Here is a 25,182-nt window from a genome sequence, read left to right as displayed (position 1 = left end):
CACTATGTACACCAGGGGATAATCGTTCCTTTTGAGTGGCTACTTTCCTTGTGTCCGCCATGTTTAGGGATTCTATATGCATAATAAGACACGAGTCAACCTCACTTATCTCACTATGCATATGCAACATGTAAACCAGGTTGACGCAAGATCAATGTCTTGTTAAAAGAGATGCCGATGTACAGACGCACTTCAATGTGAAATGTCCCTTGAGAATGGCATAGTGGGCCGTCAACGTGATCGTGAATAAATCCATTTTATAAGTGTTCAGACGGAAAATGTTATTTCTAAAATAGTGCAAGTAAACAGAAAATAAGCTTATTTTATTGGGAGTAACTTTTCCGACTGAACGACCTTTCGAATATGAAATGTAGCAAATACCCACTGCGCTTGTTTCTGTCCAAACAGTGCAATGGAACGAATGCCCTAATACGAATTACCTTATATCCGCTGGGCTCACAGTAACAGTGTGATCGGGATATATGTTATCAGCTCCGTTACGAGTCATGTTTAATAATCGGAACACAGTAGAACGGTGCGGTGCTGGTCGAGGATAATCCCACATCGACAATTTAACCGGGCAACTTTAATTAAATTCTTGAAATTAAAACATAAATATTGGGTTTAGTTCGTAACTGTTTTCATCTGTTCTCCCTCCTCTTCCGGCAATGTAATGTCGACTTTGACCATATACTGCAACTGCGTGGTTGCCGTGCAGTTAAGATTCATATTTTTCAAAGCGCTGACAGAAGGCGAAAGAGCGGGTCATCGCATTTGCAACATGCAGGTACATAAACTGCACTGTCTAGAGCTAGATGCATCTGAATAGAGACCAGATGTAACAGCAGTTCATAAGTGAGTGAAGCCGTTAATGGTGATTAAGCAAAGAACTGTATATGGCAGTGAACATAGGTAATTTTACAATCACTGTGTAAATTCCATACTGTAAATTACCTTAAATAAATTCTGTTCAGATAGTCGACTGAGAGATCATAATATCGAAATATGTTACTGGTTTTGCAACATCACGATTTTGCAGTGTCTGAATAGTACTATACTATGTACTTTGGACATTCATGAATGCTCGAAGGAACAGACACAGCCGGCGATCTACAGCCTTATTAAATCGATAAAATGTATTCAAGGATTGCGAATCCTTTTATACATCAGCAGTAAAAATGAATAGTGGCTCATGAAAATTTAAGTCTGCCGGAGACTTGAGCCTCGATTTCGTTTTCATCACAAGCGATTGCCTTTGCATGCATGCATATCGGAAGGAAATTTGTACAGTACTATTCAGACACTGGAAAATACAAAGATTGCAAAACCCGTACTACACGCACAGCAAGGCAAATACGACGAGAATAGCAATGTTCTTCCCTGTGTAGGAATCAAATGAATAGATATGCGAGCATAGGACATGGACACAGTGACTTCCAGAAGTTTGGGTAAGTGAGGGAGGCATCCATGTACAGCTAAAACGCTCAGTTTACCTTCGACAATGTAGGGCCGCGAATGTCTCGTTTATGTCCTGGCCATTCAGCTTGTGCGCGAACTCGTTTACATGATTCAGCCGTCTTACCGCACTATATTTCTTGGGAAATGGCTTATGCCCGCCGGAAATGGATACTGAAGATCAGCTTTTCGACTAAATAATCGTGATCAAAGCCGTCTGAAATCGGACAGTTTATAAGAAATGATGTAAAGATTGATTATAATGAGCCTACTGGAATCCATCTGTCTACAGTGAGCAGTGTGGTGGATGTGAAACTGATTGATGACGAGGTATGTGATAGAATTCTACATACATCTAGATGTGTTCTTAAATTCTGTCACCTGGATGAACACAGCGGTGATGTAACTGTGGGACATGCAGGACTTGGACAGGGGGTAAGTAGTGTATATCAACTGCCTTTGTAGGTCCCTTCGGGTAGGTGGTATCTGCATTCTACCTACATGGGAAGGTGATTAGCCATACAGCTGAAAAGCGGGATCAGTTTATCACTTACCATGTTCTCAACGGGATAAGGAATATCCGCATCGAGCTAACAAAACATATGCCACTCTTTTTTGCAGATGTCTTGCCATTACAATTTATGACAGCCAGCTAAAGAAGGGCTTAGGATGCGAACACCTTCGTTTCAGCTGTATTGCAACTCAGGGTCACACAGTAACCACCTGGCGACTACTGGATCACGACCACACTGATATTGCTCCCATCACCATTTGTCGAGGTTCTCTAGAACAACCACTGGCTATGGTTCGTCATGATCCCTACCACTTAACCATCGCCATCTCCTGTGGACCTCAGAGTGTTGCTGACGGAACCACACATACGCCCTTCTACATCACCTGTCCTGTGCGCCGATGAAACCTCCAGTGGAGGGGATGCACCTCGACTCTATAATCGCCCTTTTGTACGCTAGAAACGGTCGCCGAAGAGACGTCGGAAACGTCGGGTCGCCACGTCTGACACCTGCAGGGTATGATCTCAAGATGATGACGATCATGTCGCCCAATGTGGCGTCAATTGAACAGACTTACCACTTGGCAGGTGGAAACTCCTGTCCACCCAATCACCCACCACCCGTCCCGCAGCTGGGGTGTCCAGTGTATGAGAAGGTGATTTGGATGTGAGGGTGTAATACCAGGACATGGACCAGTTTACCGGCAAAACGGAATATCCGTGGAGAAGACGTGCCCGGAACACGCCTGTTGAATTTAGTATTCTGAGTGGCTAAAATGGCTCTGAGCGCTATGGGACTCAACATCTGAGGTCATCAGTCCCCTGGAACTTAGAACTACTTAAACTTAACTAACCGAAGGACATCACACACATCCATGCCCGAGGCAGGATTCGAACCTGCGACCGTAGCGGTCGCGCGGTTCCAGACTGAAGCGCCTTGAACCGCTCGGCCACTCTGGCAGACTATTCTGAGTGCGTGAGTACATTTACCCACAAGTTGACCGCGTGCGGATGCCATTTTATTTGTTTTTCTGGGAGGGCGTTCTTACTTCCATTTCACTTTTGTTCTGGACTCGCATTCGGGAGGACGACGGTTCAATCCCGCCTCCGGCCATCCTGATTTAGGTTTTCCGTGATTTCCCTAAATCGCTTCAGACAAATGCCGGGATGGTTCCTTTGAAAGGGCACGGCCGATTTCCTTCCCCATCCTTCCCTCACCAGAGCTTGCGCTCCGTCTCTAATGACCTCGTTGTCGATGGGACGTTAAACACTAATCTCCTACCGAACGAGGTGGCGCAGTGGTTAGACACTGGACTCGCATTCGGGAGGACGACGGTTCAGTCACGCGTGCGGCCATCCTGATTTAGGTTTTCCGTGATTTCCCTAAATCACTCCAGGCAAATGCCGGTATGGTTCCTTTCAAAGGGCACGGCCGACTTCCTTCCCCGTCCTTCCCTAATCCGATGAGACTGGTGACCTCTCTGTCTGGTCTCCTTTCCCGAAACAACCAACCAACCAACTAATCTCCTCCCTCCTCCTCACTTTTGTTTGTTATTGATGCTAATCGCACATTGACGTTTACGTTTTAGACAGTCACTCTTCTCACAGTAAGAAGAATTTGGTTAAAGTAATAATAATAATAATTATCATAATAACAATAATAATAATAATAATAAAACCCGTGGAGGCCCGGGAAAAGAATAGGCCTCCGGTATGTTCTGCCAGTCTTAAAAGGCGACGAAAAGAACAAACTAATAGGGCTAACCCCCCCCCCCCTTTTAGTGTGATTAGTTGGTTCAGGACAGAACTAAAGAAGCCTCGGACAAGCGCCGTCATGGTCGGAGACGACGTTTGAACCCTATGGCCGCCGACAGTGGTAACGACACTGCTAGCCAACTGGAAAATGATTTAAATCCAAATAGAGGTGTTTTGCAGGATATGCTTCCTGCAACCACCCTAGAAGGAAAACAAAGACAGAGGATGAGATGGTCAGATGAAGTTAATCGACACCTCATGTTCTGTTATTACCAAGCAACAAACCTAGGAACCATCACAACTGGATACAGATCACAAGTATACACAAAATTTATTATCAGATTCCAAGAATTAAAATTTTTAACAGAACAACGACTAGCTGATCAGATCCGTGTAGTAATCAAAAATAGCATGATACCCCAGTCAGAATTAGAAAACATCAAACAACAAGTACAACAAATACTGGAACAAAATAACGTGCAATCAGAAGAAGAAGAAAATACAGTAATGGACTCAAACATCCCAGAGCAAACAAACGAAGAACAACACGCATCAATTAAGCAATCAGAGGAAAACGAAATCTTAAGACAGCCACCAGAACGAGCACAAATAGAACTCGAAGTAACACATATGTTAGATATAGAAGAAAAATTTCAGCTCACATATATAGAATACAAAGACACAAATACAGACATTAGACCATTCTTACATAGACCGCCAAAAAACCCACAAGTCGAAACAACAATAAAAACTATCAACACAATCATACACAACAAAATAAATGAAAACACAACTATGGAAGAGGTACAACTACTGGTTTATATAGGAGCACTCACCACACTAAATATACACACTAGGCAGAGATCAGAACCAACCAACACACAGAAGAAACCCACAAAACCAGCATGGCAACACAGGCTACAGATCAGAATAGAAAAACTGAGAAAAGACATCGGACAGCTAACACAATTTATAAGAAATGAAATGTCAGAAAGAAAACGAAAAAGGTTAGGTAAAATCTCACAACAAGAAGCGAAATAGCAATTAGATGAAAAGAAGCAGAAATTACAAGCACTGGCCAAACGACTTAGAAGATACAAAAAAAGTGAAAATAGAAGGAAACAAAACCAAACATTCAACACAAACCAAAAGAAATTTTACCAGACAATAGATAACACACACATTAAAATAGACAATCCACCAAACATAACAGACATGGAACCCTTCTGGAGCAACATACGGTCAAACCCGGTGCAACATAACAGGCATGCACGGTGGATACAAGCAGAAACAGATACATACAAGATGATACCACAAATGCCTGAAGTGATAATTTTGCAACATGAAGTCACCCAAGCAATTAATTCTACTCACAATTGGAAAGCCCCTGGAAAAGATAAAATAGCAAATTTCTGGCTAAAGAAGTTCACCTCATCACATTCACATCTAACTAAACTATTTAACAGTTACATTGCAGACCCATACACATTCCCTGATACACTTACACATGGAATAACTTATCTGAAACCTAAAGATCAAGAAGACACAGCAAACCCAGAAAAATATAGCCCCGTAACATGCCTACCAACAATATACAAAATATTAACTTCAGTCATTACACAGAAGTTAATGACACATACAACACAGAACAAAATTATAAATGAAGAACAGAAAGTCTGTTGCAAAGGAGCACGAGGATGTAAAGAGCAACTGACAATAGATGCAGAGGTGACATATCAAGCTAAAACTAATCAAAGGTCGCTACACTATGCATACATTGATTACCAAAAAGCTTTTGATTAGTGTATCCCACTCATGGTTACTACAAATATTAGAAATATACAAAGTAGATCCTAAATTGATACAGTTCCTAAACACAGTAATGAAAAATTGGAAAACCACACTTAATATCCAAACAAATTCAAAAAATACCACATCACAGCCAATACAGATTAGGTGTGGAATATACCAAGGAGACTCATTAAGTCCTTTCTGGTTCTGCCTTGCTCTGAACCCACTATCCAACATGCCAAATAACACAAATTATGGATACAATATTACTGGAACATACCCACACAAAATCACACATTTGCTATACGTGGATGATCTAAAACTACTGGCAGCAACAAATCAACAACTCAACAAATTACTAAAGATAACAGAAGTATTCAGCAATGATATAAATATGGCTTTTGGAACAGACAAATGTAAGAAAAATAGCATAGTCAAGGGAAAACACACTAAACAGGAAGTTACATATTAGACAACCACAGCGACTGCATAGAAGCAATCGAAAAAACAGATGCCTATAAATATCTAGGATACAGACAAAAAATAGGAATAGATAATACAAATATTAAAGAAGAACTAAAAGAAAAATATAGACAAAGACTAACAAAAATACTGAAAACAGAATTGACAGCAAGAAACAAGACAAAAGCTATATATACTTATGCTATACCAATATTGACCTACTCATTTGGAGTAGTGAAATGGAGTAACACAGACCTAGAAGCACTCAATACACTTACACGATCACAATGCCACAAATATAGAATACATCACATACATTCAGCAACTGAAAGATTCACATTAAGCAGAAAGGAAGGAGGAAGGGGATTTATCGACTTAAAAAACCTACATTATGGACAGGTAGACAATTTAAGAAAATTCTTTCTAGAACGAACAGAAACTAGCAAAATACACAAAGCAATCACTCATATAAGTACATCGGCTACAACACTGCAATTTCATAACCACTTCTACAACCCTTTAGATCACATAACATCAACAGATACGAAGAAAGTAAATTGGAAAAAGCAAACACTACATTGCAAGCACCCGTATCATCTAACACAGCCACACATCGATCAAGACGCATCCAACACATGGCTAAGAAAAGGCAATATATACAGTGAGACGGAAGGATTCATGGTTGCAATACAGGATCAAACAATAAACACCAGATATTACAGCAAGCATATTATTAAAGATCCCAATACCACATCAGATAAATGCAGACTTTGCAAACAACAAATAGAAACAGTATATCACATCACAAGTGGATGTACAATACTAGCAAATACAGAATACCCCAGAAGACATGACAATGTAGCAAAAATAATACATCAACAGCTTGCCTTACAACATAAACTTATAAAACAACACGTTCCCACATACAAGTATGCACCACAAAATGTACTGGAGAATGATGAATGCAAATTATACTGGAACAGAACCAATATAACAGATAAAACAACACCACATAACAAACCTGACATCATACTCACCAATAAAAAGAAGAAATTAACACAACTAATCGAAATATCCATACCCAATACAACAAATACACAAAAGAAAACAGGAGAAAAAATTGAAAAATACATCCAACTGGCTGAGGAAGTAAAGGACATGTGGCATCACGATAAAGTTGACATTATACCAATTATACTATCAACTGCAGGAGTCATACCACACAATATCCACCAGTACATCAATGCAATACAGGTACATCCAAACTTATATATACAACTACAGAAATCCGTAATTTTTGACACCTGTTCAACTACCCGAAAGTTCCTAAATGCAATATAACATATACCGTACAGTTAAAAGGAAGTCACGCTTGATCAAGGTCCGCGTCACTTTCCATTTTTGACCAGACATAAAGTCTGAGAAAAGAAAGAAAGAATAATAATAATAATAAAATGCCTTATGTTGTTCTGAGATCGTCAATTTTCATTACTTTATCGACTGGATGGCGTCCTACATTGATCTCAAATGTTTGTTAAGGAAGAAAAGGGTTTGTGGTTGAGGTGACCACTCGCGATAAGCGAGAAATCCGGGTCATTTTCACGGTCCTGCACAAATTTTCATTAAATACTATTCATTTGTACTCCTGATGTATAATCGTGCTCTCTAGTTGCTAATACATTTATTCGTCTTTAAAATACGTTAGTTGGGATGAGGGAGGTGGGAAATAAGACGTGTAACAAAAAATTTGGTAAAAAATAGTAAAATATCTGAGTCATTATATTGTTGTCCTGGTTATGTTCACGACCTCAGAGCTACATTGTAACGTCACCACTTCACTTTTTTTCGCTTTATTCCCCCGTCACTAGTAACACCAAGATGTTTAGCGGCTTAACTTGTCTCATATATTGGTTGTACCAGATTTATGACTACAGGCTCCTTGTTGTTGTAAAGGGGACTAGTCGGTAAAGTTTTGGTGAAGAATCCTTGTACAGAAACGTAACGCTTGAATAAGCTCGGATTGCTTTCAAATCTCCGACTTTATAGTACACACACAGCAAAGACAATGAGCAATGAACAGCATTCTCTTCAATTTGTCTTCTGTTATTCCGATCAGTGAACCACAGAGAATTGAGCCATTCAGTTAGAGTAAATGATTCACTAATACTTGTCTTAGACTTTGATGCCTGGGAAAAAGAAAATTACAAATACTTTAAAGTTATTGTACGGTACAGTAACCAACTGCTCATTATATGAACGATTTCTGAAACACAGAACGAGCGCGTCTTCAGCCGAAAGAAAGTCAAATTACTGTAAACAATTATTGAGAGCAACCTCTCTAGAGTATACTTTTGACTGTCACCCAGTTCAAAATACATCTCTCTGTTCCAAATGCTTGTAGGCGTTGAATAATTTCAGTTACTACATTGCATCATTTTTCATGAGGAACAAATCCCTATTTGACCACATCCACCTATAGGGAATCCTCGAGTGTGAGCCACTGGAGTATAATACCGAATTTCAGTCAGTAGCCAGTGAAAAAGATTTCACTAGTATCCTATGATGCTTGTCAAGATCGAGTAGCTCACCTTTACATACATATGACCTACAAGAGTACGGTTGGTGTTCGTAAAGATGATTTTACTGTGGTGATACTGCAGCCAATAACGTAAGTTCAGATGGTGAGAACAATATAATCACAAGTAATCGGTGAAATTTATTTATATTTTTGCCACTGCTAGTTTCGAGGGAAACGCTCCTTCTTCAAGCAACAACCAAAAGTATTAGTTCGACCGCGTAGCTGCCAAGAATACATCGCAGTGGAACTAACCGTCCAAATGGCGTAGTGTCTGATAAATGTACGTTTTAGTGACTGGTTATATGGTGCTTTTATTGTTTTAATAGTTTAATTTGCTTTCAGGGACATAACTTCATACGAATGTTTCTGGATGCAGTGTACATTGTCCCTGAACCGCGATGTTGTGAGAAACGATACATTGCAGCAAAAGCAAACAAGATTTCCAAGTTTTTTCCTTACATTAGGCTACTGGGTAGGGCTACATCGGCTGAGGCTTTTCCTTCTGCTTGTCCTGGTACGTCACGCTGGATTAGTGTAAAATCTAGCGTCGTACCACACTCACAGATCGGAAAACTTCACTAATTTTTCTATGGTGCAATCGGCGTGGAGTGGACAGGTGATTTCGCGCCTCAGTGGGGCGACAATGACAGTGGAGATGACGACGGTGACAACCGATAATGGCGACGACAGATACGACGACGAGTACGACGAGGATGATGTTGATGTTGATGATGATGATGATGATGATGATGAGGATGATGACGAGAGCATGTGGACTTCCTAAAAGCGACCGAGTACACAGAAAGACACTGTCAGAGCGAACGCACATATCTAGTCTTTTACGAAATTCATTTTGTCACTGCTGTAAGTTGATCATCATAAGTCATAATCATGGGCTATTTTTCGGGTAGAATGGAATGTACGTATATTCTGCCGGTGACATGAACTATTCATAACGTAATTGGAGGTTCGATTGCTACGTTCTATCAGAATATGTAGAGCGTAGCATATAATAAATAATGTTTCTACACATTTAATGGAGTATCATTAAAAATAATGTCAGTCTTGCACGAAGGTCAAATTCAAGTCAAAAAAGAATATGAGCATAAATTAGTTCACCACCTTTTCCAAACTTTCTAGCCAGTTTCTCAAAGACTACTTTCGTTATCTAAAATTATTTTTTGTTGCATCACAGCAAAACGAAGAAAATACAGCGGAAGAGTTTTTATTCTGGTATTACATGATCAGTGTCCGAAATTCTATAAAAGCCGATACTATAAATCTACCATTGTTGCTCAGGGCAAGACAGGAACCACAGGGACGCTGAAAAGCATTCAAACTCGCCACGGATACTGGAAAGCATTCGAACTCGCCACGTTGTGCCCTGTTCCCAGATGCTGATTTCGGCAAAAAACTTCTGCAAACGTGAGAGAAGACCGTTAACGGCGATCTCCTGTGGAGCCGCTCCCGTAGCGAGGTTCTTCTTGTTATTTTTCCGATAGCGTCGTCTCGCGCTTCCAAGTGCGGCTTCCTGTGGGTGCCGAGCGATCGGCGCATAACAACCCAGCTCGGAGCGTGGTGAATTCTACCTGCTACTCGACTGCGACAGCAACAGATTCCTTGAAAGCTGCTGTACAGTGAGTCTTGATCCTCCAACTACAATCGCGTTATTCTTTCCTGTCTCTCTGTGTCGTCTGTGTGCCTTGATGACGCAGAAATAAGTAAGAACTGAAATTTCGGCAGCTAACACGATGTTTCGTTTATATAGGGACAGAGAAATAGTTAAAAGAAAGAGGGATGGCTGACTATATGCTGTGCCTAGTAAAAGAGACTTTCGATGGTTTAAGACGTCTTCTGCAGATGTAAAAAGTGATTGGGAAAGCAGAGGAGATGTCAGTTCGAAGTAAGACGTAACGGGAGATTTCATTTCGAAACTTCATGTTCGAAGAAGGACTATTACTTAGTCTCCATTGGAGAGGGTCACACTTAGACAATGTCACGAAGACTGACGCAACATATTTTCAGATATCATTGGATTACAATCGCTATTTGAGAATTTTCAACATTGATTTGATATGGAATAATATCCTTCGGAAAGTTCTTAATTAGGTGTAAGAATTGGTATCATATAACAGGAGATAAGGATAATTTATTCTATACATGCTTAAACCTTCTGAAAAAAATTAAATTAACTGGAAAGAAACGACCTCACACCTAAGAAAACACTCCATCATCTTTCTAGTAACTTTAAGACGCTGCTAGACCAGTGGTCTCCAACTTTGGTTAAATCCCTTCCTTCGAACGAGACGAACCAATAGCCTCTCCAAACTTCTATACCACACTAAAATTAGATAGAGGAAAACGTAGTCCCAACTTCATACTGGCAAAAATAATACACTGCCTGACAAACAATGAAAAAATGGAACATCCAGAATGCTAGCAGAAAACGAACTGGAACTTCAAGAGTCGAATGGATGTGTGATGTTATTTCAAAGATTACAGTATCGAGCAAAATTTACAAAGAATTGGGCAGTATTAGCTCCCTTATCAAAATGAAATTTCACCCGCTCTGGCCTGGATGCATACACTGATTCGGTTGGGAAGTGTGTCACAAAGCTGTTGTATTCCCTCCTGAGGCAAGCTTGTTCACAACTATAGTAAGTGAATTCTTATATCCGGACACTAGCACTGGAATGATGTTTACGTCCAGCATGGACCAACAAATATTCTATTAGGAACAAATGTAAGGACCTGCTGGCCTCGGCACTACCTCAATATCACACAGATAGTTCGTAGAGACACGTGTCAAGTGTGGACGAGCATTGTCCTGTTAGAAACCGGCACCACCAAACTGTCTCATGAGAGGCAGCACAAAATGGTTCAAATGGCTCTGAGCACTATGGGACTTAACAGCTGAGGTCATCAGTCCCCTAGAACTTAGAACTACTGAAACCTAACTAACTTAAGGACATCACACACATCCATGCCCGAGGCAGGATTCGAACCTGCGTCCGTAGCAGTCGCGCGGTTCCGAACTGAAGCGCCTAGAACCGCTCGGCCACCGTGGCCGGCGAGGCAGCACATGAAGGTGCATCATATTCGTGACGTAACCTCTGGCCGTCACATCCCCTTCAGTCACTACTAGCCGTGACCTGATGTCATATCCGATGGCTACTCACGCATGACGCCAGCAGTAACAGCACTATGTCGCTGCAGAACACTCAAAGAATGGGGCGTCTGCCCACGTGACCGTCATACTCATCGACGAATGTCATCCAGGGCGCGCAGAACCGCTATCGTTGAACCCATTGCGACGCCATTACGTCCTCATTTTTTGCTGGATGCATTCTATTCTCTGTCTTCCTCTACTGTTTTTACCCTGTACAGCTCCCTCTAGTACCGTTCCTTGATGTCTTAACAGATGTCCCACCAACCTAACCCTTCCTCTTCCTCGCCGATCCTCTGCAGAATTTCCTCATTCCTTAGCTTATCAGTCTACCCAGCTTTTAGCATTCTTCTGCAACACCACATTTTCAAATTGTTCTATTCTCCTCTTCTCCGGATTCCCCACAATCCATGTTTCACTACCATATAGTGCTGTGCAGCCAGGATACATTCTGAGAAATTTCTTCCTCAAACTAAGGCCTATGTTTGGTAATAGCTGACTTCTCCTATCAAGGGATGCGCTTTTTGCCAAAGCTAGTCTACATTTTGTTCCCTTTTCTCCGTACGTCATGTGTTATTTTGCTGCCTAGGTATCAGAATTCCTTAACTTCGTCTACTTCTTGAGCACCAATGGTGATCGTAGGTTTCTTGCTGTTCTTATTTCCACCACTCCTCATTACTTTCGTCTTTCTTAGATTTACAATCAATCCGTATTCTATACTCATTAGACTGTTCATTCCATTCAGCAGGTCTTGTAATTCTTCTCCACTTTCACTGAAGATAACAATGTCGTCAGCGGCTGATCTCCTTTCACTCTGAATTTTAATTCCACTTTTGAACCTCTTTTTTTTCCTTTTCGTCCTTGCTTCTTCGATGGGTAGACTGAAGAGTAGGGTCGAAAGCCTGTATCCCTATCTTGCACTTTTTTTTACTCCCAGCGCTTCATTCTTGATCTCCCATTTCCACCTGCGTGACTGCAATTCCTTAGTCCAGTTGCTGTGAGACTGTCATTAGCGGTGGAGACTGGCATGGAATGTTGCATGGAGTCCATTACTGTCTTCGATTGGCAGCTGCATATGTAAAGGGGGTTATCATGTGACTGGTGCACTATACAGTATCCTCTCTTGTGATCGTCGATCGGAACTTTGACAACGACCATGCCTCCCCCCGACGTCTTCGTAGTCCAATGTCGGGAGACTGTCACACCCGAAGGGCCCAAAAATCTTAATTTTCAATCTACGTCAGGAACTGATAACGGTAGGCTACCCGAGTTTATGGAATTTCCGTGTTCTTGTCAGTGATGGCTCAACATCTCACGCTGCTTAGACCCCTTATATATCCTATCACTCCTGTGACGTTAAACGTGAACAACATTATTGCTGACAGTTCTACATGTCACAGAGAATTGCATGTTTAATCACTTACACGCCCTCCGTGCTTTGTACGTGTATGAAGTTACACTGACATCCGAACATGTCTTCTAGTTGCTTCACTTCTGTTGTCAGGCAGCATGTTATCAATCTTATTTACGATCAACATATAACCATATATTCACAGAGAAAATCCATTATTTTTTAAAATCATTTCAGAAATTCTGAAATATCGCTTAAACTGTATGTGAAAGTTTTAACTATCAAAGAAATCCTTTTTTCTTACTTCTGTGAGCTTAGAACAAGCGTTGGATCGAGTTCTAAGCATAACAAGCTCCAGATTCAATACTAAATTTATTCACGATACTATTCGTCCTTTGATAGCTACTTCGGTGGAAGAATCAGTTCAAGTTTCACGACCATTTTATTGAACATCACTGTGCGAAAGCAGTACTCAGCAATAGCAGCCAATGGCAGTGGATGAATCTTTCCTACTGTTTTGTCTTACGTGAAAATGTGGTACAATTTATACGTTTACGCTGACGGGCGAAAATCATGCGATACTTCTTAATATCGTGTCGCACATGCTTTTATCCGGCGTACTGCAACAACTCGACATAGTATGGATCCAATAAATCTTTAGTGGTTCTCTGCAGAAACAATGAGTCATGCTGGCTCTATAGCCATTCGTAATTGCGAAAGGTTTTTGTCCACAAAATAATCTCTCGATTAAGCCCCATAAATTGTCGATGAGATTCATGTCTGGCGACCTGCGTGGCCAAATCATTCGCTCGAATTGTCTAGAATGTTATTCAAACCAATCACGAACGATTGTAGCCCGATTGCATGGCATAATGTGAGCCATAAAAATTCCGTCGCTGTTTGGGAACGTGACGTCCGTGAATGATTGCAAATGGTCTGTACGTAGCCATAGATCCACAAGATCCATTTCATTGATTGTAAACACGTCCCACACGATTACGAAACAACCACCAGAATCGTTGGTTGGCTCTGAGCACTATGGGACTTAACTTCTAAGGTCATCAGTCCCCTAGAACTTAGAACTACTTAAACCTAACTAACCTAAGGACATCACACACATCCATGCCCGAGGCAGGATTCGAACGTGCGACCGTAGCGGTCACGCGGTTCCAGACTGTAGCCCACCAGAATGCACAGTGCCTTTGTAACGCCGGAAATGCATATCCTCCTATTTCCATCTATTGTACTATTATTTTTTTTTCCTTGTTTTGTTACCTCAAGATATGACATTTCTGTCTCTTTATATATTGTAATTGTTTTACTGTTTGTATATATATATTTATGCACTTATGTCGATGTATAATTGGTTTGTTTCGTAAATATTATTTGTATTTTTACGCTGGGTCTTGCATAGGGAAAACTGCTATCGAAGGATTACATCGATGGGTCGTGTGAAGAATCAAAGTGTGTAGGATCTTTGGTAGTGTTAACTCTGCCGCGTGGAGCGCGGGCAGAGCAGAAAGGGGTCTGGCTGGGGTGGTGCAGTGGAGCAGGTGTGTGGTGTGAAGCTCCCGCGAGTTGCCGCGCTTTCGGGGTTTGGCAGCATGTAATTGCGCTCGACTTGCGATGATAGTTTCTGACATGGTGTCGCTGCGGGAAGCATTAGCTGGCGCACATCAAGAGCCCGTTTCGTCTGGTAACCGTGTCGAGAAGAAGGCGCGCCAACATCCAGCTTCTGCAACAGCGACGGCCGACAATGAGTGACTGTCGCCACATCCTCGATCGACGGCTTCAAACCTTCAATCAACCAACAAGGAAGACTGGAAGCACGTAAAGTTTTAGAACTGTATGGCAGACCTCAGCTTTTCAAACTTTTAAAATTGTTGCATCACAAAATTACAGCTACTTAGCATGAACCTTTGTTGCTCATTGTCCCAATTGCATTACCAAGCAGGGTCCCTTCCTTTTCCAAAATGAACCCGAGTGTCGTTGAAATTCAAACGCCAGCATAATTCCATTACACTGCTTTAATTTCAAAGTTCAGTTAAAGTATTCATAGCTGGCTACAATACTTAGATTACACAAGCACAAATTAAGAGTGCTAGTTTTGTCACCATATTTTAGCTTACCTGTGACTGCAGCTCAGCTTGGTACGTACTAAATTTTACTATTGTTAATTGTTCAGAATCATTTAATTCAAGTTCAAAGTAAAATCTCTTATTTCTAAATTGCGTAGATTCAAGTTGCTTTTGAAATGATTGTTGAGGTAGTCCAAGACTAACCGTATTTTACTGAATTTCGATGTGCTTCAGAAAGAAAGCTCACTATTAACTTCAGTCACTAAATTAACTTTCGATTATCCGGTTTTGTTAACTCTTTTGCTAAATTAAGTCAGAGTGTAGCGAAATTTATTACTTCTGACAAACTTTCAGTTTTCACACTACACGTGTCAACCTCCAGTTGCCACGCTTCTAGTGCTAATTATATGTGTAATAACCTTTCTTTTTCAGCTACTATAGTAATTGTCCTTAGGACTGGCGACCGTAATTTCCCCCAAATCTCAAATATCTAATTACCGCTAGTTAATTGTTAACGTAACGGCCGCACATTTACTTTCTTTATTAACTTTACCCCTTTTCAAAATTAATTTCCACCAATTTCATTTGCTTCTTTCCTTTCATTTAGATGTAATCCTTTCCTCCCTCTTTACCGACAGATTAACTTCGGTGACGATTGCTTTCCCAAATTTCCATTAGGTACACGCGGTTTAATTTTTCACTGTCATTAAGGTCGATAAGTGAGGGGGAGGTTACACCTTGTTGACAATTTAGGTCCATGGCTTCGTGAGCTGTGCGTCGCACTCGGACCCTACCATCAGCTCTTACCAGCTGAAATCGGGACTCATCTGACCAGGCCACGGTTTTATAGTCATCTAGGGTACAATCGATGTGGTACGAGTCCAGGAGAGGTACTGCAGGTGATGTCTTGCTGTTAGCAAAGGCAGTCACGTCAGTCGTCTGCTGTCGTAGCCCATTAACTCCAAAGTTAGCTACAGTGTCCTAACGGTTGCGTTAGTTGTACATCTCACATTCATTTCTGTTCTTATTTCACGCAGTGGTGTTTTTCTGCTAGCACTGACAACTCTACGCAAATGCCGCTACTGTCGGTCTTTAAGGGAAGGCCATCGGCCACTGCGTTGTCCGTGGCGAGAGTTAATGCCTGAAAATTGGGTTTCTCGGCACACTCTTGACACTGTGGCTCTCGGAATATTAAATTCCCAAACAATTTCCTGGATGGAATGCCCCATACTTCTATCTCCAACCACCATTCCGCGTTCGAAGTCTGATCATTCCCGTCGTTCGACCATGGTCACGTCGGAGACCATTACAAGTCCATCACTCGAGTACAAATGAAGCTCCGCTAATACTCTGCAGTTTTATACCCTGTGATTGCGATACTAGTGCCATCTGTATACATATGTGCTTATCGCTGTCGCACGACTTTTGCACATTTGTGTATTTCAAGTAATAATATAGGAGTATGAGTTGACTGAAGCAGGGCGGGCTCTCCAGTTGGCGTTAAAATACGGAAGAATATCTCAGGAGCTCGTGTTTCAGATATTCTGGAAGTACACTAAGTCAAGTAATTCAGGCAAATGGGCACTAAGCTGAAGGGCTTAGGGACTTGATATCTTGATGAAAGACGTAGTTTTCATGAGTTGTGAGTAGAAAGACAAGCTCTTCAAGCGGGTAAGCCACAGATTCCAATTAATTTTAAAGCACTGCAGTATGTATAATATCTTCGTCATCGATGGCGGACGCAGTAAACTGTTAGCTTGAGAAACGAAAATATTAACGTAATTGTGGTGTCACCGCCAGACACCACACTTGCTAGGTGCTAGCCTTTAAATCAGCCGCGGTCCGTTAGTATACGTCGGACCCGCGCGTCGCCACTGTCAGTGATTGCAGACCGAGCGCCGCCACACGGCAGGTCTAGAGAGACGTCCTAGCACTCGCCTCAGTTGTACAGCCAACTTTGCTAGAGATGGTTCACTGACAAATTACGCTCTCATTTGCCAAGACGATAGTTAGCATAGCCTTCAGCTACGTCATTTGCTACGACCTAGCAAGGCGCCATTATCATTTGCTAGTTATCTTGTGATGCATGTACCGTCAAACCGATGTTCACCAATTATGAATTAAAGTTAAGTATTCCGGCAGCTACGTACTTTTCTTGCTAGTATAATTACTTTACCTGCTCCAGACCTCACACCAGCCTGCATGAGCTTAAACGCGTACCTATCGGCTTCCCGTCATAGTGGATTGGCTGTCTTGCCAGTCCACAACAGTAATAACCAAAAAGATCGTAGTTAGCCGACAGCTGCCATCAGTGACGCCAACGGCCTTGCCGCAGCAGTAACACCGGTTCCCGTCAAATCACCGTGGTTAAGTGCTGTCGGGCTGGGCTACTACTTCGATGGGTGACCATCCGGTGTGCCCAGCGCTGTTGGCATGTAGGGTGCTCTCAGCCCTTGTGAGACAAACTGAGGAGCTACTTGGTTGAGAAGTAGCGGCTCATGTCTCGTAAACTGACATACGGCCGGGAGAGCGGCGTACTGACCACATGCCCCTCCACATGCATATCCAGCGACGCCTGTGGACTGACGATAACACGGCGACCGGTCGGTACCGTTGGACCTTCATGGCCTGCTCAGGCGGAGTAGTAGTTGTAGCCATCAGTGACACAATGATAAATCTCATAGAGAACGTGTAATGAAAACTTAGTGAAGTATATTACGAGGGCAGTTCAATAAGTATTGCAACACATTTTTTTTTCTGAAACAGGGGTTGTTTTATTCAGCATTGAAATACACCAGGTTATTCCCCAATCTTTTAGCTACACAACACTATTTTTCAACGTAATCTCCATTCAATGCTACGGCCTTACGCCACCTTGAAATGAGGGCCTGGTCGATGTCGGAGCCAACGTCGTACTGCATCAATCACTTCTTCATCATCCGCGTAGTGCCTCCCACGGATTGCGTCCTTCATTGGGCCAAACATATGGAAATCCGACGGTGCGAGATCGGGGCTGTAGGGTGCATGAGGAAGAACAGTTCACTGAAGTTTTGTGAGCTCCTCTCGGGTGCGAAGACTTGTGTGAGGTCTTGCGTTGTCATGAAGAAGGAGAAGTTCGTTCAGATTTTTGTGCCTACGAACACGCTGAAGTCGTTTCTTCAATTTCTGAAGAGTAGCACAATACACTTCAGAGTTGATCGTTTGACCATGGGGAAGGACATCGAACAGAATAACCCCTTCAGTGTCCCAGAAGACTGTAACCATGACTTTACCGGCTGAGGGTATGGCTTTAAACTTTTTCTTGGTAGGGGAGTGGGTGTGGCGCCACTCCATTGATTGCTGTTTTGTTTCAGGTTCGAAGTGAGAACCCATGTTTCATCGCCTGTAACAATCTTTGACAAGAAATTGTCACCCTCAGCCACATGACGAGCAAGCAATTCCGCGCAGATGGTTCTCCTTTGCTCTTTATGGTGCTCGGTTAGACAACGAGGGACCCAGCGGGAACAAACCTTTGAATATCCCAACTGGTGAACAATTGTGACAGTTCTATCAACAGAGATGTCAAGTTAAGCACTGAGTTGTTTGATGGTGATCCGTCGATCATCTCGAACGAGTGTGTTCGCACTCTCCGCCATTGCAGGAGTCACAGCTGTGCACGGCCGGCCCGCACGCGGGAGATCAGACAGTCTTGCTTGACCTTGCGGCGATCATGACACACGCTTTGCCCAACGACTCACCGTGCTTTTGTCCACTGCCAGATCACCGTAGACATTCTGCAAGCGGCTATGAATATCTGAGATGCCCTGGTTTTCCGCCAAAAGAAACTCGATCACTGCCCGTTGTTTGCAACGCACATCCGTTACAGACGCCATTTTAACAGCTCCGTACAGCGCTGCCACCTGTCGGAAGTCAATGAAACTATACGAGACGAAGCGGGAATGTTTGAAAATATTCCACAAGAAATTTCCGGTTTTTTCAACCAAAATTAGCCAAGAAAAAAAATGTGTTGCATTACTTATTGAACTGCCCTCGTATATTGATAGAGAGACTACTGAATCAAGAGAGCAGATGAAAGTGACAAGTGTGGGTTGTTCCGGTGAACCGTTCTACGTAGCTGTCGCCAATATTCTGTGGTCGTAGTGCGAGATGTTCGCACTCACCGGGCGAGCGAGAAGCTGTGCATGCGTGAGCGACGTTCCACATTATAAACAGCTAAAGTACCATTAACTGCAAAGCGGTAAATGCCTGCAGCAAGACGCTCCCGCGGCTGTAAAGAAGCTGCTGATGCAAGGCCGTCTCGAAGCTCAAACTCAATGGGCAGAATGTGACGACGGCTAGACTTTTTATGGCTTATTTGAAAAACTCATTTAGCCGGCTTGAGTCGCAGGAAAAATGATTTATTTATACAACCAGTTCCAGTGGTCTGAGCATCATCAGGTCCATAAAAGTGTTTATAGCATCATGTTAGATGAAATTTAAAAATCCTTATCGTCATATGATAAAACTACGAATCATACGCACTTGACGTTGTTGTTGTTGTGGTCTTCAGTCCTGAGACTGGTTTGATGCAGCTCTCCATGCTACTCTACCATGTGCAAGCTTCTTCATCTCCCAGTACTTACTGCAACCTACATCCTTCTGAATCTGCTTAGTGTATTGATCTCTTGGTCTCCCTCTACGATTTTTACCCTCCACGCTGCCCTCCAGTACTAAATTGGTGATCCCTTGATGCCTCAGAACATGTCCTACCAACCGATCCCTTCTTCTAGTCAAGTTGTGCGACAAGATCCTCTTCTCCCCAATTCTATTCAATACCTCCTCGTTAGTAATGTGATCCACTCATCTAATCTTCAGCATTGTTCTGTAGCACCACATTTCGAAAGCTTCTATTCTCTTCTAATCTACACTATTTATCGTCCACGTTTCACTTCCATACATGGTATAAATTACGTCGTCACTCTATAAAACTGTTCTATGGAGTGCACTTTCTCATGTTGAAACTGTATTCGACGTTAACGCTGCTCGCACTTTTTGTAGACTGACGACCTAACTTTTGCTACAATATGATAACAGCCTAATATTCACAGTTCCATCAACTGACGAAAAAGATTTTATATTTCACCTAAAGTGATTTTGTGAATACGTTTATTAACTTGATGATAGTCTGACTACTGAAACTGCTTGCATAAATAAAATATTTTACCAGCAGCTCATGCCGGTCATATGACTTTTTTTCAAATATACAGAGGGGTCCATTGATCGCGACCGGGCCAAATATCTCATGAAACAAGCGTCAAACGAAAAAACTACAAAGAACGAAACTTGTCTAGCTTGAAGAGGGAAACCAGATGGCCCTATGGATGGCCCGCTATACGTCGCTGCCATAGGTCAAAAGGATACCAACTGCGTTTTTTTTTTAAATAGGAACCCCCATTTTTATTAGATGTTCGTATAGTACGTAAAGAAATATGAATGTTTTAGTTGGATCACTTTTTTCGCTTTGTGATAGATGGCGCTGCAATAGTCACAAACATATGGCTTACAATTTCATACGAACATTTGGTAACAGGTAGGTTTTTTTAAATTAAAATACAGAACGTAGGTACGTTTGAACATTTTATTTCGGTTGTTCCAAAGAGACACATTTACCTTTGTGAGAACGCATGCTGTTACAGCGTCATTACCTGTAAATAATACATTGATGCAATAAATGCTCAAAATTATGTCCGTCAACCGCAATGCATTTGGCAATACTTGTAACGATATTCCTCACAACAGTGAGTAGTTCGCCTACCGTAATGTTCGCACATGCATTGACAATGTGCTGACGCATGTTGTCAGGCGTTGTCGGTGGATCACGATAGCAAATATCCTTCAACTTTCCCCACACAAATAAATCCGGGGACGTCAGATCCGGTGAACGTGCGGGCCGTGGTGTGGTGATTCGACGAATTATGCTATTCAATACCGCTTGAACCGTACGCGAGCTATGTGCCGGACATCCATCATGTTGGAATTACATCGCCATTCTGTCATGCAGTGAAACATGTTGTAGTAACATCGGTAGACATTACCTAGGAAATCAGCATACATTGCACCATTTAGACCGACATCGATAAAATTGGGGCAAATTATCCTTCCTCCCATAATGCCGCATCATACATTAACCCGCCAAGTTCGCTGATGTTCCACTTGTCGCAGCCATCGTGGATTTACCGTTGCCCAATAGTGCATATTATTCCTGTTTACGCTACCGCTGTTGGTGAATGACGCTTCTTCGCTAAATAGAACGCGTGCAAAAAATCTGTCATCGTCCCGTAATTTCTCTTGTGCCCATTGGCAGAACTGTGCACGACGTTCAAAGTCGTCGCCATGCAATTCCTGGTGCATAGAAATGTGGTACGGGTGCAATCGATGTTGATGTAGCATTCTCAACACCGGTGTTTTTGAGATTCCCGAATCTCGCGCAATTTGTATGCTACTGACGTGCGGCTGAGCAGCGACAGCAGCTAAAATACCTACTTGGGCATCATCATTTGTTGCAGGTCGTGGTTGAAGTTTCACATGTGTCTGAACACTTCCTGTTTCCTTAAATAACGTAAATAACCGGCGAACTGTCCGGACACTTGGATGATGTCGTCCAGGATACCGAGCAGCATATATAGCACAAACCCGTTGGACATTTTGATCACAATAACCTTACATAAAAACGATATCGACCTTTTCCGCAATTGGTAAACGGTCCATTTTAACACGGGTAATGTATCACGAAGCAAATACCGTCCACACTGGCGGAATGTTACGTGATATCACGTAATTACACGTTTGTGACTATTACAGCGCCATCTATCACAAAGCAAAAAACGTGGTCCAACTAAAACATTCATATTTCTTTACGTACTACTCGAATATGTAATAAAAATGGGGGTTCCCATTTTTAAAAAAAACCCATTTGATATCCGTTTGACCTAAGGCAACGCCATCTAGAGGGCCAACCATATCGCCATCTGGTTTCCCCCTTCAATCTAGACGAGTTTCGTTTTTGTAGTTTTTGCGTTTGATGCTTATTTCGTGGGATATTGGATCCGGTCACTAGCAATGGGCCACCCTGAATAAGAGCTGTTGGGCAAAACCTCCTGGAAATATATTTTATGACTTAGCCGGCGCCACACCCCTGCAATCTTCAGACTTCAAAAAATAGACCCGCTGCCTCTCAATTTGAAGGACAGGGACCAAAGCCAGCCTGTCGCGAGATATAGGAACTGAGCATGTCATTTTGCCAACGGAGCTTTCCTATTCTGGATTTCTGCCAATGGTCGTCAAGGCGGTTCACATTGTATTCCTGGGTCTTCGCGAGGAAGAAGAATGACCGTTTAAAACGTCATCGTTATTAACAGTTGCCGCCATTTTCAGTAGATCTGTTTCCATTGGATCATTATCGTGTAGCTTCTTACCTTTTGGAAATTTCATTACTGGTTTAAATCGTGACAGAATTTTGAAGGATTTCAAAACACCGGGTATTAGGGAGACGATTTCGTGGCGAGCCATAGGTATAGATAATATGATAATTGGTATTTAATATGTACCCACTTTAGTGTTTTAGTTGTTTATTCTCTGCATATAACAGTCTTCCCGCAAAAACATCACATTATTTTCTACCTCATGTAGTCTGCACGGTCGTAACTGCTCCATGAAGTGGACCAAGCGTGTCACTATAGACCTTCCATTTTGTGTCCACGTCTCCACTCATCAAAACCTGACCAGTTGTCCAGGGAAAAAATGAACATTAGTACGTTGTCTGTGCCATGCATACTTGGTGGTCCTAACTAACCTAAAAACATGCTATTCGTATGAGGTATAATTATTAGTCTGCAGGTGAAGTTAATACTGATGTAGTATTCTTCAGCACACTGTCTTCAGTGAACAATGGAAATATCTGAACTTATACCGCTAGGACGCCATTTAATTCACAGGGATGTTTTAGATACATTAGTGGATTATTCGTTACCAATTGGTGCTGAATGTATCTCCTGATTGATTTTTTATGAACGCCTACTTAAAATAGATTTGTTATCCTTCTTGACTCTATTAATTATAAATCTGTTTGAAAACCAGTAATTGCGGATTTTCTATTGAACCTTTATGTTAATTACAGCCAAATTCTTACTTGACTCTTTCTTGATTGCTGCCTGTTGCATCTGCCTAAACACTGGCATCGCCGTGTGGTATTCCTGGGTAGGTTCGTTGTTTCACAAATGGAAAGAACAGCGCAATGAATAGAGAAGAAGGAATGAGCCTAAATCAAAGAAAGAAGAAAGTAATGAGGAGCAACAAGAATAAATTTATTGATAAATTGAACATCAACACTAGGGACTACGAAGTACATGGAGTGAAGGAATTTTGATACCTTGTAAGCACAGTAACAAAGGGACGAAGCAATGAGGAAATATAATTACAAGGTTATCATAAATGATTTAAGCGATTTCATAAATTCACTATAGCAACATCAGCAGTCAAATTTTCGCAAAATTTAACGTTTATAAAAACTCAAAAAGTTTTGTAATGTTGCATCCGAACTTGAGATTTCTGCTACAAGAGCTCTGCAGTAAGTAGTTTGGCAAGATGGCGACAGGCACCTAGAAAGAATATGTTGTGCTTGAAATGCATTAACATCATTCTGTCGCAGCAGCGCAAGGACATTTCAACAAAGATCCGCCAACTATCAATTCTGTTCGGAGCTGTTATTCGCAGTTTGAAGCTCTGCAATAACAAAACGGCCTGTCGGCGTGCAGTGAGTGAAGAAATTCGTGTCATAGTCGGCTAAACCTCACGCGGATTTTTTATGGGTGGTAACGTGAAAAATTCAATGTTGAGGCCTCGTCTCCCAGCAAACATACCAGGACTACGAGCTCGCGCCAACAGTGCTTTTGAACAGATTGATAGGTAAACGCTTTGCTGAACGTGCGAAGAACTGGATATCGACTTTATGTCTGCAAAATCAGTAAGGCCGAACATATGCAACACTTGTAATATAATATATCAGATAATATAGCTACAGAAAATCTATGAAGTCGCTCCAGTCATTTATAATAACCTTGTAGTCTATTACAGGCGAAGAGAGTGTTCCTCGCTAAAAGAAATTTAGTGGTATCAAACATGGACGTTAATTTTAGGAAGAAATGTGTGATAATCTACATTATAATCACAACATTGTCCGGAATTAAATCATGAACTTTGAGAAAACTGGAAAAGAAGAGACTCGAAACTCTTGATGTGCATAAACGTATGGATAACAGTAGAGGTATCTTCAGGTATTTAATCGCTCTCGTTAAAGTGGTTAAGGGCAGCGATTGCAAACTGATGTGACTTATGAAGCCGATGACTTCATCAATAGTCTCTTTTGTGGGTGCTGATTGGCAAATCTGTGATTGCTGTACCAGGTAGGAAACTAACGTGAACTAATGACAGGTCCTATACGAACCAGAACAGTATGAGCCACCTATTTTCGAGGTGCGCAGAGTCTGAGCGGCTATTGCAGTGCTGTGCTCAGCGCGGCGTTGTCACGCGAGGGAAAAGGCTGTCATCCGGCGTGTGTGTCGTTGGCGGCCTCATTTCCTGGCGACTAAGCTGATTGTCGCGCCATATAGGCTGACGCGCCGCTCCATCCAGTGTCCTAACGGACCCACCGCCTAACGATGTTTGGTTGGCAGCAGAGTCATTGCGCTACGGCCGCGGTATTTACGGAGCGAGCTCATCAGCGGCCTGGCTGGCTTAGTGCAGCGCACCCTGTTGCCATTGAAAGAGCAACCATCTTCCTCGCACAGCGTCCGATGATTAATTCGCGCTGAACACCGTACGGCAACAAAGTAACTCACAAAACAGTAGTTGTATATTTATGAACACGTATTTCTGACAAATTCGCAGTTCGGATTTAGAATTGTTCTTCAGTTTCGTAAACAATATAGTTCGCCTTTAACAGCATACTAGAAGCTGCTAATAAATATGCGGAGTGATTCAGCTGCATCTACTTATAAG

General features: G+C 42.0%; 1 protein-coding gene and 1 pseudogene across 1 annotated transcript in view; one reads left to right on the top strand and one right to left on the bottom strand.

Annotated features, from left to right (window-relative positions):
- LOC124802953 (dipeptidyl aminopeptidase-like protein 6) overlaps positions 1 to 25,182 on the bottom strand; it is a 765,226-nt gene that overhangs the window by 650,281 nt on the left and 89,763 nt on the right. The gene's annotated exons all lie outside the window — the stretch shown is intronic.
- Positions 17,464 to 17,581, top strand: LOC124803905 (annotated as a pseudogene).

Source organism: Schistocerca piceifrons, chromosome 6 (genome assembly GCF_021461385.2).
Source record: "Schistocerca piceifrons isolate TAMUIC-IGC-003096 chromosome 6, iqSchPice1.1, whole genome shotgun sequence".
Taxonomy (NCBI): Eukaryota; Metazoa; Arthropoda; class Insecta; order Orthoptera; family Acrididae; genus Schistocerca; species Schistocerca piceifrons.
The sequence above is the reverse complement of the archived record's forward strand: the minus strand, read 5'-3'. Positions and strand labels throughout refer to the sequence as shown.